This window comes from Liolophura sinensis, chromosome 4, assembly GCF_032854445.1.
Source record: "Liolophura sinensis isolate JHLJ2023 chromosome 4, CUHK_Ljap_v2, whole genome shotgun sequence".
Lineage (NCBI taxonomy): Eukaryota > Metazoa > Mollusca > Polyplacophora > Chitonida > Chitonidae > Liolophura > Liolophura sinensis.
Window position 1 is genome coordinate 19,833,565 of NC_088298.1, and position 12,476 is coordinate 19,846,040.

Genomic DNA, 12,476 nt, shown 5'->3' on the forward strand with positions numbered 1-12,476 from the left:
TATCAGCGAAACTTTCTCATCGTGAGACCAGTTTCTCTCTTTCGTCTTTAGTGTCACCATTTTGCCCAGGACACATGCCTTAAGACGGTCACGTTATTTCTACACGCCCGCTGATTGGCTACATTCACTCAACTTGACTCAACTTGTTGACAAAAAATAAACACATGTACATTTCCAATTCAACAATGTTGGATGGTATTAGGTGTTGTTGAATGAAGTTGAAGCCCCAGACTACTCAACATGGCTCAACTTCTTGACTCAACTTCAAGTTGACTCTTGTTGAGTCTTGACTCAACTTCAAGTTGACTCTTGTTGAGTCTTGACCCAACTTCAAGTTGACTCTTGTTGAGTCAACAAAAGTTGAGTGATGTTGGATAGTAAGGGGCTTTAAGACTTCAATTTTTTATCCACCCTTGAACATAAATAAAAATGCCTAGATACACACCTGTATGATTTGAATAACTGATTACACTGGCTATATTATTCATACCTATACAATCATAACTCTTCAACTGTCTTTCAGCTGAACAAATTTCTCAAGCCGGCATGGAAATGAGCAAACGGGACAAGGATGATGTCCTCGGCACCCGGTAGTATTTTGACGGGGGATCAACCATCACACCAGAACAAAATGGCCACCTAAATAACTTCGTAACTTTGTCTTCATCGTTCTCACCAACTCATTATTCCCAGGCTTGTAAACGATTACAGATTCACACCACCTCTGAATTACATTTTCTTCAATGATTTTGGATCCCAAGTATTATTTCAATCAATAAATGGCAACATAGATCTACATGTATTTACTAAGCACTATACTGGCTGCTGTTGTACAACCTATTAAAATGATCTAAAATTTCGTTCATGACTAAGCTGATCACTTTTCCATATTCTACGAGTTCACCCGATTTTAGAAAAGGGCTTTGAGAGGTGTTTGGACGCTATGGAGATATCCAACTGGAAAAAGTAAATTTTAAAACCAAAAGTAATATCCCATGACATTTATTTGTCTCGAAAAATGCTCTTTTGTGGTTGAATTTTTAAGCCATATAGGGAAGTGAAATATTTTTAAGTATGGCGTAAAGCACCAATGAAATAAATAAATATTTGTTAACGATTTCAGCTGATTTGTACATCTAATATTGACTGTTTTCACGTTTGAGAAAAAAAAAAGAAAAAAGGAATTGTATATACTCTTTGAACCTGTTTATGTACTCTTGTGTAGGGCTTCTGCGAAAAAAAATTTTGTACCCTCTTTATATAAAAGTATCAATTCTTCATTCATTCAAGATGTCGGAGCCAGTGTAGTTTTCAACTTGAGAATGACTATATTGAGAACTATTCGAAAATTAGAAACTAATTGTTAGGACAGCATTTGCCGGAATGGTGTCAGCTAAACCTTGAATAAATATCTGCATGACTACGTCCAGGACAATTTCCCATTTTGTACAAGAAACAAACAATTACAGACAACAAACATCTAAAAAAATTCAGGTTCATTTGTTATAAAATACTATTTTATGTATCGAAAGCTAAGGGGACTTTTACCTGTCTTGCTTACCTATCCCATTTCATTATTTCTTGGAAGTATAATTATGTTTATTTCAATACAAACATCCTCTCCAGCCATACATGCGAAGGTCTGCCAGCAACCCGCGGATGGTCATGGATTTCCCCCCGGGCTCTGCCCGGTTTCCTCCCATCATGATGCTGGTCACTGTCATATAGTGAAATATTCTTGAGTGCATGGCATAAAACACAAATGAAATAAATCAATACAAACAAGATCTAAAATACCGAGTCCTTGAAATGAAGACAATAGTCATAAATGTTCACATACTAACCTTTCACATTTGGCACTGTTTTCATTGTAAATATAAAAGTATCAAACCAAATGGTAGATAGATTCCGAGGAACACAATACTGTTCTTCCCTCTCAACACAGCTTGGGAGTAGAGTATTACTGTTTAGATGTACGGTATGTCACTGGTGTGAGAGGACAGATACGGATATAGGTACTTAAAATAGTACCATCCACCAGAATCTTTATCACAAAAATATGTCAAGGCATTTTTGTAATATAAAAACTATAACTGCAACCTTTACGCCTTCTTCTGGTGCGCTGATTGGTCGACTTGACTAGTCCAGGCAGGTAAAACTACATCAGAAAACAATGTCTATACCTACACAGCCCATGCAGCCTTAGGGCAAACATGGGGCATAAAAATAAATCTAATCAACCGAAACGATTTGAAAAGATAAAGCCAAAATAAAAAAATAAATTATATTAGACCATTTTATGATATCCATTAGGGAGACTCACTTTGAATGAGGGGATATAAATACATGTGCAGAGAACATACCCTAGTTCTTCTAATTTTTGGGGCAGATATTGCTAGTGTTAAAAGAATAATATTACACTTCTTTACCAGCCTTTTGGAAAAGTGAAGATATGAGTATGTTGTTCATTGGACAGTCTAAAACATGCGAGAAAAAAGAAACTCAATATTCCTGCTACAATGACTTATATATTGGCTAAAATAAGCAGATCAGTCCCCGAAGCCACAAAGCAATCTCAGACTCAAGGCAGGCTTTCAAATCACTTTAAAATTGTTATTTCTTACATAACAAGGTCAAAGAATTGATTCACAACATAAATTTTTTGGTAAGTTATTGTAAGACAAATTTCAGTTGACATACTGAAAAGAAATTTACCAAGTTTAATAAATGAAATTTTGACTTAAGTCTAAAACTGCTTTGTGATCCACAGGCCAGGTGTCCCAAAAATTAGAAGAAATAGGGTAAGTAAATAAACTAAAATTCCGACCACAACTTGGCTGCACATTTTGAGAATATTTTGATCATAAGACGACATTTTGAGGTTTGTTTGGAAGACAAGATAATATAATAGTGGAAAAATGTAACTTTCAGCACCAAAATAATGATTTATGATTTTATTTGCTTCTTAAAAACATGTATTTTTAGACAAAATTTTAGCTCATTTACCATAAGTGCATGGCGAATGCCAACTGGTAAGTTATAAAATGACACCCTTCTGAGTGCTGACTTTATTTTTCTTTGTACAGAAATAGGCGCGTTCACATATGTACGATTTCTGTAAATCAAATATTGTTATTTTTCTGTGAAAGTAGAAAAAATACCCATTTTGATATGCAGGTGAAAATGAAAATTAGCAGGTGAAAAAAATAAAGAAAATTATGGTAACTGTACATACAAGCAGCATCAATGTTAAAACCATTGATCTGGTGTTTATATAATTATTATTTAATGGTTTAATAATAAATAAAAAATGTAGATCAAATACTTCATTTTTACATGCAGAATGAAAACATGTGGGAGAGGAAAAGAAATTAACAAAACCTTCCTAAATGTACATAGCACATAAATACACACTTAACATCAATGTTGAAACAATTGATGAATGTTCGTTAACAATGTTGCAAAAGACACATTGTTGTAAACAATGTTTTGAGTTCTGCATGTTATTCTAACCCTGTGGATATAATTTGCTACAGGTGTAAATATTTTGTTTGTTTTTTCTTCTTGTTTCATTTTCTTTCATATGTATTAGTTTATTTTTTGAAGATGCCCTCATTTCATTTCATGCTATTCAAGAAAAAATTTAGTCCATAAATTTAAATTTGAAACTTAAAATTTTAAAATTTTACAGGCTTTTTATTCTTAATTAAGCATACATTTCAAACACTTGTACACAGATAGAATATTTTATACTCTAAATACATGTACATGCAAATACTATCAGCATTTTTTGTTCATATTTTAAATATTACAAGTTTTATTTTTTTTCCAGAAATTTTATGCTTACATTTTAAAGACAAATGTTATGCTTTTGTGCTGCAGTACAAGAAACACACACATCCCTGTACTGCTGATGCGACAATAATGTAAAACAATAACCACCCTGATCTGTTCTATAAATGGACATACATGTACTCCCACTTCTGTCACCAGAATCCATCTATGCCACATACTTAGTGATTTCCAGCCAGAGGGTCTTGAATATGCAAATTTATTTGCATGTGCTCAGGGAAGCATAGAACCCGCCAGAGTTGATTATGCATTAATAGAGACAAGTTAGTATACAGGGTTCTGTATTCTCTCAACGTGTCAAGTCATTATGCTACACAATCAGTAACTCTATAGTTTACATGTGATTTGCATATTCATGAAGTCTGGAGTCTTCAGTCACTAGCTACACACATGCCTTATAGTGCACCAACGCACTTGTGTTGAAGAGCTTGAGCTGGGAAAAGTAGTCCACAGTTACAAAATATAATAAAAGATTCCAACTACAGAGAGTAAAACCAGAGGCGATGACAACAGAATTGATGAATATGATAGTTGACAAATGGTCAATACAAGTTCTTGTGGTCTTAAACAAATACGCAGCATGCAGAACTGTGAATCAATCTGTAAACTTACCATCATATCTACATGTACCACAGTAAAACTTCAACCGTTTCAACCACTAAGGCTCTTTTCTGAGTGGAATCTATGCATACAATTAGTATGAAAATGGTGCTAAAAATGATTTGCTGGTGTCATTAAAGATGCAAGCTTCATAAAACTGCATAAATTAGCTCTCTGCACCACATAGTTCTCTTGGACTGTTTCAAAATATTGATCGCAGTGGAGGTCGAACAGTTTGAAGAATTAGGGTACTAAAGATCTGTAGTGACCCAATTCCTCGACCTTTTCGAACATCAAAGAGCAACTTTCAGTGCAATTTACGCACATTTCTAATCTGATTTTGGAGGCAAAGACTACATTGGATGGATTGGCCAATTTCAGGGCCTCACAAAAAGTATATAATTTCATCAGTCAACACAGAATACTGCCCTCAGAACATGCCTGAGTAAACTTCTTGAAAACACGTGAAAAAGTTGAAGAATAACAGTATACAGGTGAATGGCCAATTTAAACAACTACCATATTATAATTTATTTATTTATTTATTTTCTTGGTTCTATAGTTGGAGGTGGAAACAGAGCCTGATAAAAACACATCAACATGTGGCTGAAAACAATTTCTATTAACCTAAATCCTCAAAAAATTCAACCACAGACATCTTGCATACCAACATTTTAGCACATTAAATTAAAGTTATCAGACATGGGCAAATTATTTCATCATTTCTGTGCATTCAGATGCCCATATCTGGGCAATATGTTTTAACCTTCAGTATCACACAAATTACGTTTTCAAACTGTATCTAAGGTTATAATTAACTGGTTGAATTTGTAGAGGTTTTAGGGTACATGTATTCAGCACAAATTATTATATATTATTATAATGTAAGATATATATCAGTCGTTATCATGTGATAATAGAAGACACTTATCTCAGAGCATGTCAAACTGTGCTTGACGACAACATTCTCGTCATTTACAATGAGGTAGGTAAAAAGGGTCAAGTAGGCAAATTAGGGTAACGTAAAAGTTTATAAATCAATTCTACATCACTGTTAATCGCCATAAATCAGCTGTTTTAATACGGTAAAATTTATATGGGGTTTAAATTTAGATTTAAATCACAACAATGTACAATTCCAAAAAAATTTACACAGTTTTGTAGAAGTGGTACCTGTCTGTTTAAGTACCAGGTAACTTCGTGAATGAATTCTCCATGGCTGTTCTTGTAAATCATGAGAGTTCAAAAGTTTAAAGTCGAAGTCATTTGTGCCCTTACCTGACCAATACATTCATACTCATCAAAATCCACTGAACTTTGTTTTCAAATTGCATCAAAATTTATACTTTATTGGTCGAATTTGTTGAAGATTTATGGTGCATGTATATAATATTGGACATGCTCAATGAAGCATCACTGGATAATGTGATTCGCACCATAAAGTCCTGTGTACAGCGTATATGTGTGTGTGTGTGTAGACATACCCTGTACACAGGAAAGGGACTTATCATGCAAATCACATCATCCAATGATGCTTCACTGAGCGTGTCGAAATAAAGGTAGACCGGCCACCTTCACATATATATATATATATATATATATATATATATATATATATATATATACATATATATATATATATATATATACATACAGTATGGGCCTCAACATCTAGTCTACAGGTCAAAGGTCAGTTTTACTCACTCTACAATTCTCAACATTCCAAACAATGGAGATTGTCATATTTTAAACACTGTGGGAATCCCATGTGTAAGCTATATTAATTATACATGTAACTTGCATGTAACCACATGTACGTTAACTGTAACTTGCATGTAACCACATGTATGTTAACTGTAACTTGCATGTAACCACATGTATGTCAACTATTGCTTCCATGTAACCACATGTATGTCAACTGTTGCTTGCATGTAACCACATGTATGTTAACTGTAACTTGTATGTTAACTATAATTTGTATGTTAAATGTAACACGTATGTTAACTATAATTTGTATGTAACCACATGTATGTTAACCATAACTTGAATGTAACCACATGTACATTAACTGTAACTTGCATGTAACCACATGTATGTTAACTATAACATGTATGTTAACCATAACTTCCATTAACATGTATGTTAACCATAACTTGCATGTAACTACATGTATGTTAACTATAACATGTATGTTAACTGTAACTTGCATGTAACCACATGTATGTCAACTGTTGCTTGCAAGTAACCACATGTATGTTAACTGTAACTTGTATGTTAACTATAACATGTATGTTAACTATAACTTGTATGTAACTTACAACATGTATGTAATTATAACTATTGTATCTTGATTCATTGTAACCTACATGTGACTTGTATATCTCAACTGTAAATTTAAATCAAAGATTTTAAACTCAACATCAGACAAATACATGTAGATGTATGTTCCTAATGAATGAATCCTCAACCTTTTCAATCACTAAAGCACTTTTCAATGGGAATTACATGCATACAATTATTATGAAAGTGATCCAAAAAATGTTTAATTGTATGTGTCACTAAAGAAAGAAAGAATGAATGAATGAATGAATGGGATTTAACACTGTACTTAAAAATTTTCCCATCATCTGACGACAAGGAATCATTAGGTCTGTGTACATATACTGTGCCTCCTTGTGGCAGGGCGAGTCCATGCCACCAAAGTGCTGCCACAACTGAAGTATCATGCCGAAGAAACCAGACATGACACCTTTACCAGTCATACAGTGTATTATACTGACATCAGGTCAACCAGTCCTGTTTTCTTGCTCTAACCTCTCAGTGTTGAGTGCCAAGCAAGGCAGCAACAAGTAACATTGTTAAAGTCTTTGGTATGAGCTGACCTGGGTTTGATCCCGGGTCTCCCGACTTCGAGGCGGACACTGTAACCATTAGGCCAACAAAGTGGTAACTGACATGAAAGATGTAAGCTTCATAAGTACAAATTACTTCTGTACACCCCATAGTTCTGTCAGAATGTTTCAAAATATTTGTTGTACTTGAAAAGATTGGAGAATTAGGGGATACAAATTCTTCTATTTTTTGCCCTGGACACATGTGTATTTAGTCTTTTTTTTTCTAATGTTGTTTAACTTCAGTGGAACTAAAAGTTAAATAGTTATATAGCTGTAAAATTTTGAGGTCATGGAGCTGTGCCAGTCAAAGCAAAATTCTTACATCTGACATATGCACCAATATGACTGCAGTACAACTGTACTTGATTTTCACAGCTGATGAACTAGAAGTACATATTCATGTTGGTGTCCCACTATCATTTGTGATACAGTGACACACCCTGCTCCTCTTCGCCCCCCACCCCCTCCACAAAAAGGCAAACCAAAAAAATTGCTTCCAACAATGCCACCACTGTCATCTATTATGTGCATGAACGTATAAGTTATGTAAGGAAAAAATTTCAGCTTATATTTGTTACCGTTAAGTGGATTTAAACCATCATCCCTCACCCTTCTACTTAGCAATGTTACTCTCCCCAGGTGTCTAGTCTTTGTACAAGTCACGTCTTCATGCACCCAGTAGGCGGGGTGGGTCACTTTATGTACCTGTTAGCATGGCCTGTTAAGGTCAAAGGATCACCCACCTGGAAAGACAGGTATGTGAGATGGGCCTGAAAACAAGTCTGCCCTCTTCATATGTACCTGTACCTAATGTACACCAGTGGGGGTGGGGGTGAGGGGGGGGGGCAATGGTACTCAGGTACTGACCAGACACGGACTACTTTTTGTCGTGAGGTTCTAGAGGGTTAAACAGTCCTGGATAAGTTAATACACAATGAACACTGCATGTAGCATGTCAAGCCCTGGACAAGTACTCAAAAATGCTAAAAACAAATATGCATGTAAATATATGCAGAGATATAAAAATCACAAAATTATGGAAAAGAAAAGAATTCACATTCAACTACTTGGAAATTTGTGCTCACAAAACACCTTCACCTCTCAATGCCTAGCCATGCATGCAGCAAAGGTGCAAGAGTGAATGGGATCTAGTTTTAGTACCTGTACTTGTAAGTGCAAAAGACCTGCTTCTCGAATAGCTTACTTTTCTAACTCTACATAATCACCTGACAATAAGACACCTGTATCCCAATAGGAATGTGACATAACTAGAGCATAAAGCATCAAATTACATATACACCTGATACAAATCAATGCATGTAACAGCCGATGGTCTGATTCACCTTCTGGTATGTTTACATGTAAACTTAAACTGTACTATTATGCATTAACTGACACTCCTCTGGACAGGCCATTAAAATGTAATTCTTCATTCCTATGTATTTGTTCAAATACTGACAACGTGTGTTTAATAAAAACATGAAAGCCATATGAGATTTATCATGTATCCAGATATTACTGAAATTCAACACAGCCATTTCATACAGGCTTCTTCAATACAGACGTCGCCATGATATGGCTGAAATATTGCCGATGTGGCGTTCAGCCATAATCATTCAATACAGACGTTATTTAAATATTAATTGAACATGATTCACATGACAATTTTTGCACATTAAAAAATGTATTTGATCTCCTAGCAATATTAATTTGACCTAATTAAAGTTACTCATTTTGACCGTTTCTGAGAGTTCTATTGATCCCAGAAAGCTGTTTTATTTATTTATTTATTTATTTGCAGATTGGTATTTATTATGCCATACTCACAAATATTTTACTTATACAAGTCACCGTCCAACATTAAGGCGGGAGGAAGCCAGGGGAAACTGACAGCTACAGGTTGATAACAGACCTTCCCATGTACTACTAGAGAGGAAGCCAACATAAGCTGGACTTGAACTCATAGTGATCCCATAGGTGAGAGGCTCATGGGTCACTGTGCTATACTATAATCACAAGGCCACACCAGGCCCAAAAAAGATGTTTTAAGCTTTGATTGGAAAAAAAGTTTCAGAAGCAAAAGTGATTTCTTATGACTTCTTTTTGACTGTTAGTTTTTCATGCAAGTATGGAGTCCTAAACATAGTTGAGCTTTTCTAACATTAATAAAATGGTCTACAGTCCTCAATTTCCACATGCAACATATTGTACACTTGTACATACATAATAGCATCTCTGTCTGATCAACACGCCCCCTTGTACTCTGACACCCCTCCATACAGAGCCTTACTCAGGACTATGCAAATGAGAGAGAATCCGCTGATGTCCACATACTGACACTGGCATCTCCAGGTCAGTGCACACGTAATGAAGGCCAGGCACAGGTATGGGGTATTAAGTGAAGCGTGGCAGATTGTAATTTGGTACAACGGCCTGGAATGTGAAACTGCTAAGCCTGAGGGCAACCAGCCCCCATACCCGCGTATTATACATGTTTCTAAATGACCTAAAATTTGCCTATCATTAGGTTCCTACCTTGTCCTGATTCTGAGTTCTGACATTCTCAGAAACTCAGGTGTAAATCTTCAGGTTTGTTTAAGAAGGTGTGAAATGATATCCTCGTGGGGAAAATGTTACATTTTTGGACATTTACTTGCCCCCAAAACTGCGCTTGTTGGAAGGGTGAAACTTTAAGTGATTTACAGTCATCATGGATGGCGCTGTAGCTGAATGCATACCATATATGTAGCTCTGGATATTCAAGGCCAGGATGTAGGATAGTGTTACACCTGTCCTGAGATGTGATACAGTCAGGATGGTGTTCAGTTTCACAACGGAAATGCAGACAAGAAAACATTCATTATTCTATTTCCTAAGAACACAATGCCTTTGTTTTTTTTTTTTTAGATCTGCAGACAAATATCTGTACGTCATTTCCTCAACATTTCCATCTAGAGCCAAGGTTTAACTGATTGACTGATTGATTAATTCATTGGTGTTAATACCGTAGTGACGCTTAAAAATATGTTAAGTGTAATGATGGTGTTATCTCAGTGATGATATTTAATTCTAGACAAATTAATCTCCAAACTTAAATTTTTGTTATTTAAAGGATCGATTAAATAATTTAATCTTTTGCTTCTGCAGAAAGAAAAATCTGTGTGTTTTTAGAATAAAGAAATATTAAGAAAATGTCTTCGAAACTTTTTAAACTGTGACATGCATTAAACTAAACTGTGAACCTTATATGGACACACAGCACAGTTCTCTTGGGCAAGATCAGTTCATTTATTTCTTACACATTTTATGTCAGGTGCAAAATATGTATTTTATCCACAGACAAAAAAAATGGTCATAGTGAACCCCAAGGGATTGATCATGGCACGTTCTTCTAACAAAACTTTACTAATGAAAATAGTAAACATGCAGTTCACCCAGCGGAAACTAGACTTGAACTCCTGACCTTTGAAATACGAGGAGACAAACAAAATACATGTAAATATATGTACTCTATTGTTTGTTATTCAAGTGAAAGAGAAAGACGGTGTTCTGACTGCGCATCTATTATGAACATTAGGTGTTGGTCTAATCATTTATGTTCATGTGCTGGTTCAGGTCCTTAAACAGTCAGGGTTCTGTACCCACAGGACGCTAACAGATCACATTTTCTCCCCTGGTACCTATATATTCACACCCTGGTGTGTGCCAACAGATCAGCCTACCTTGAGGGTTAATCTCTGACAAGAACACTTTCACACACTCACAAATCTCACCTACGACTTCACCTTTGACCTTTGATCTTTCACCTTTGTATACAATATATACATGTACAACCTGACCTTCCAGTACATCATACACAATGAACGTAAGAAAAAGCTTCAATACTTGTGGAAGCATTTGCTTTACAACAATATTTGCAAGCAGTAAGTCTCCAAATGTTCTGATTCACCATGTGCTTTTTTTATATTTTTTTTAATAGTTTAATAGTTTTTAATAGTTCATCACATCTGCTACAACTTTCTGTCTATATGTAAATAACAAAGGTCAACCTCGAAAACTTCATCCCAAACCCATGTTTTGACCTTTAACCCTTGACCTTTAATAAATGTACATTTACCTTTGCGTGAAGTATTATATGTGGATGAAAATTTATCTGACGTTTCACATACAAGTATTCATCTAAAGAACAGTATCATTTTGTCACCATCTCTGACCTCTGACATATTATCATGATCTTTGAACTATTTTTATAGGTCACATGAGTACATCTGATTATGTGCATACAGTTTGTTTGGAGACATCAAATATTTGTACATTTGTATATGAACACCCACAAAGAACAAAACACTGTACACGTGTAAATATACACTTTGCATACACATTTATAGCGATAATGGGTCAGCCAGCAACCTGCTGATGGTTGTGGGTTTCCCCAAGACTCTGTCCCGTTTCCACCCACCATTATGTTAGCCGCCGTGGTATAAGTGAAATATTCTTGAGTGTGGTGTTATACACCAATCAAATAAATAAATAAATAAATAAATAAATACATTTATGTGTACAACCATACATATAAAATTATGTAAAATTCATGCAAAGAATATCGTATGTCCAAAATAATTTACATCATGCATCCAAAGATGTTAACTCCGCCAGGTTTCTTCCATCATCCCTGTCATCATAGAGGTGAAACGATCTTGAGTACCACAGAAACAAAAATTTTCATGATCTTGTATGCTGTATAATGATTACTGATGAAATGATTAACAAATGCTCAAAAAAAATGATATTTTGTTATTGATGGACAGGTGGATGTGCATATTTTGAGATCACAGGGCAGATATTAATTCTATCAAAGCTGACATGCCTTTTAACATCCATGTATCATTCTTTTTTTTTTCTTATTTATTTTATTTATATGATTGGTGACTTATATGAATCAGAGCCCGGGGGAAACCCACAGCCATCTGCAGGTTGCTGGAAGACCTTCTTTTTTTTTTCTTAATCCTGTCAAGCAGCGAATCATCACTAAGTCTGTACCAATCAACAGCATATCTACTGTCGATCTACTTGTAAATGTGTATATACACAGGTACACAGATTATCACATTTGATTGATTGATTGATTGA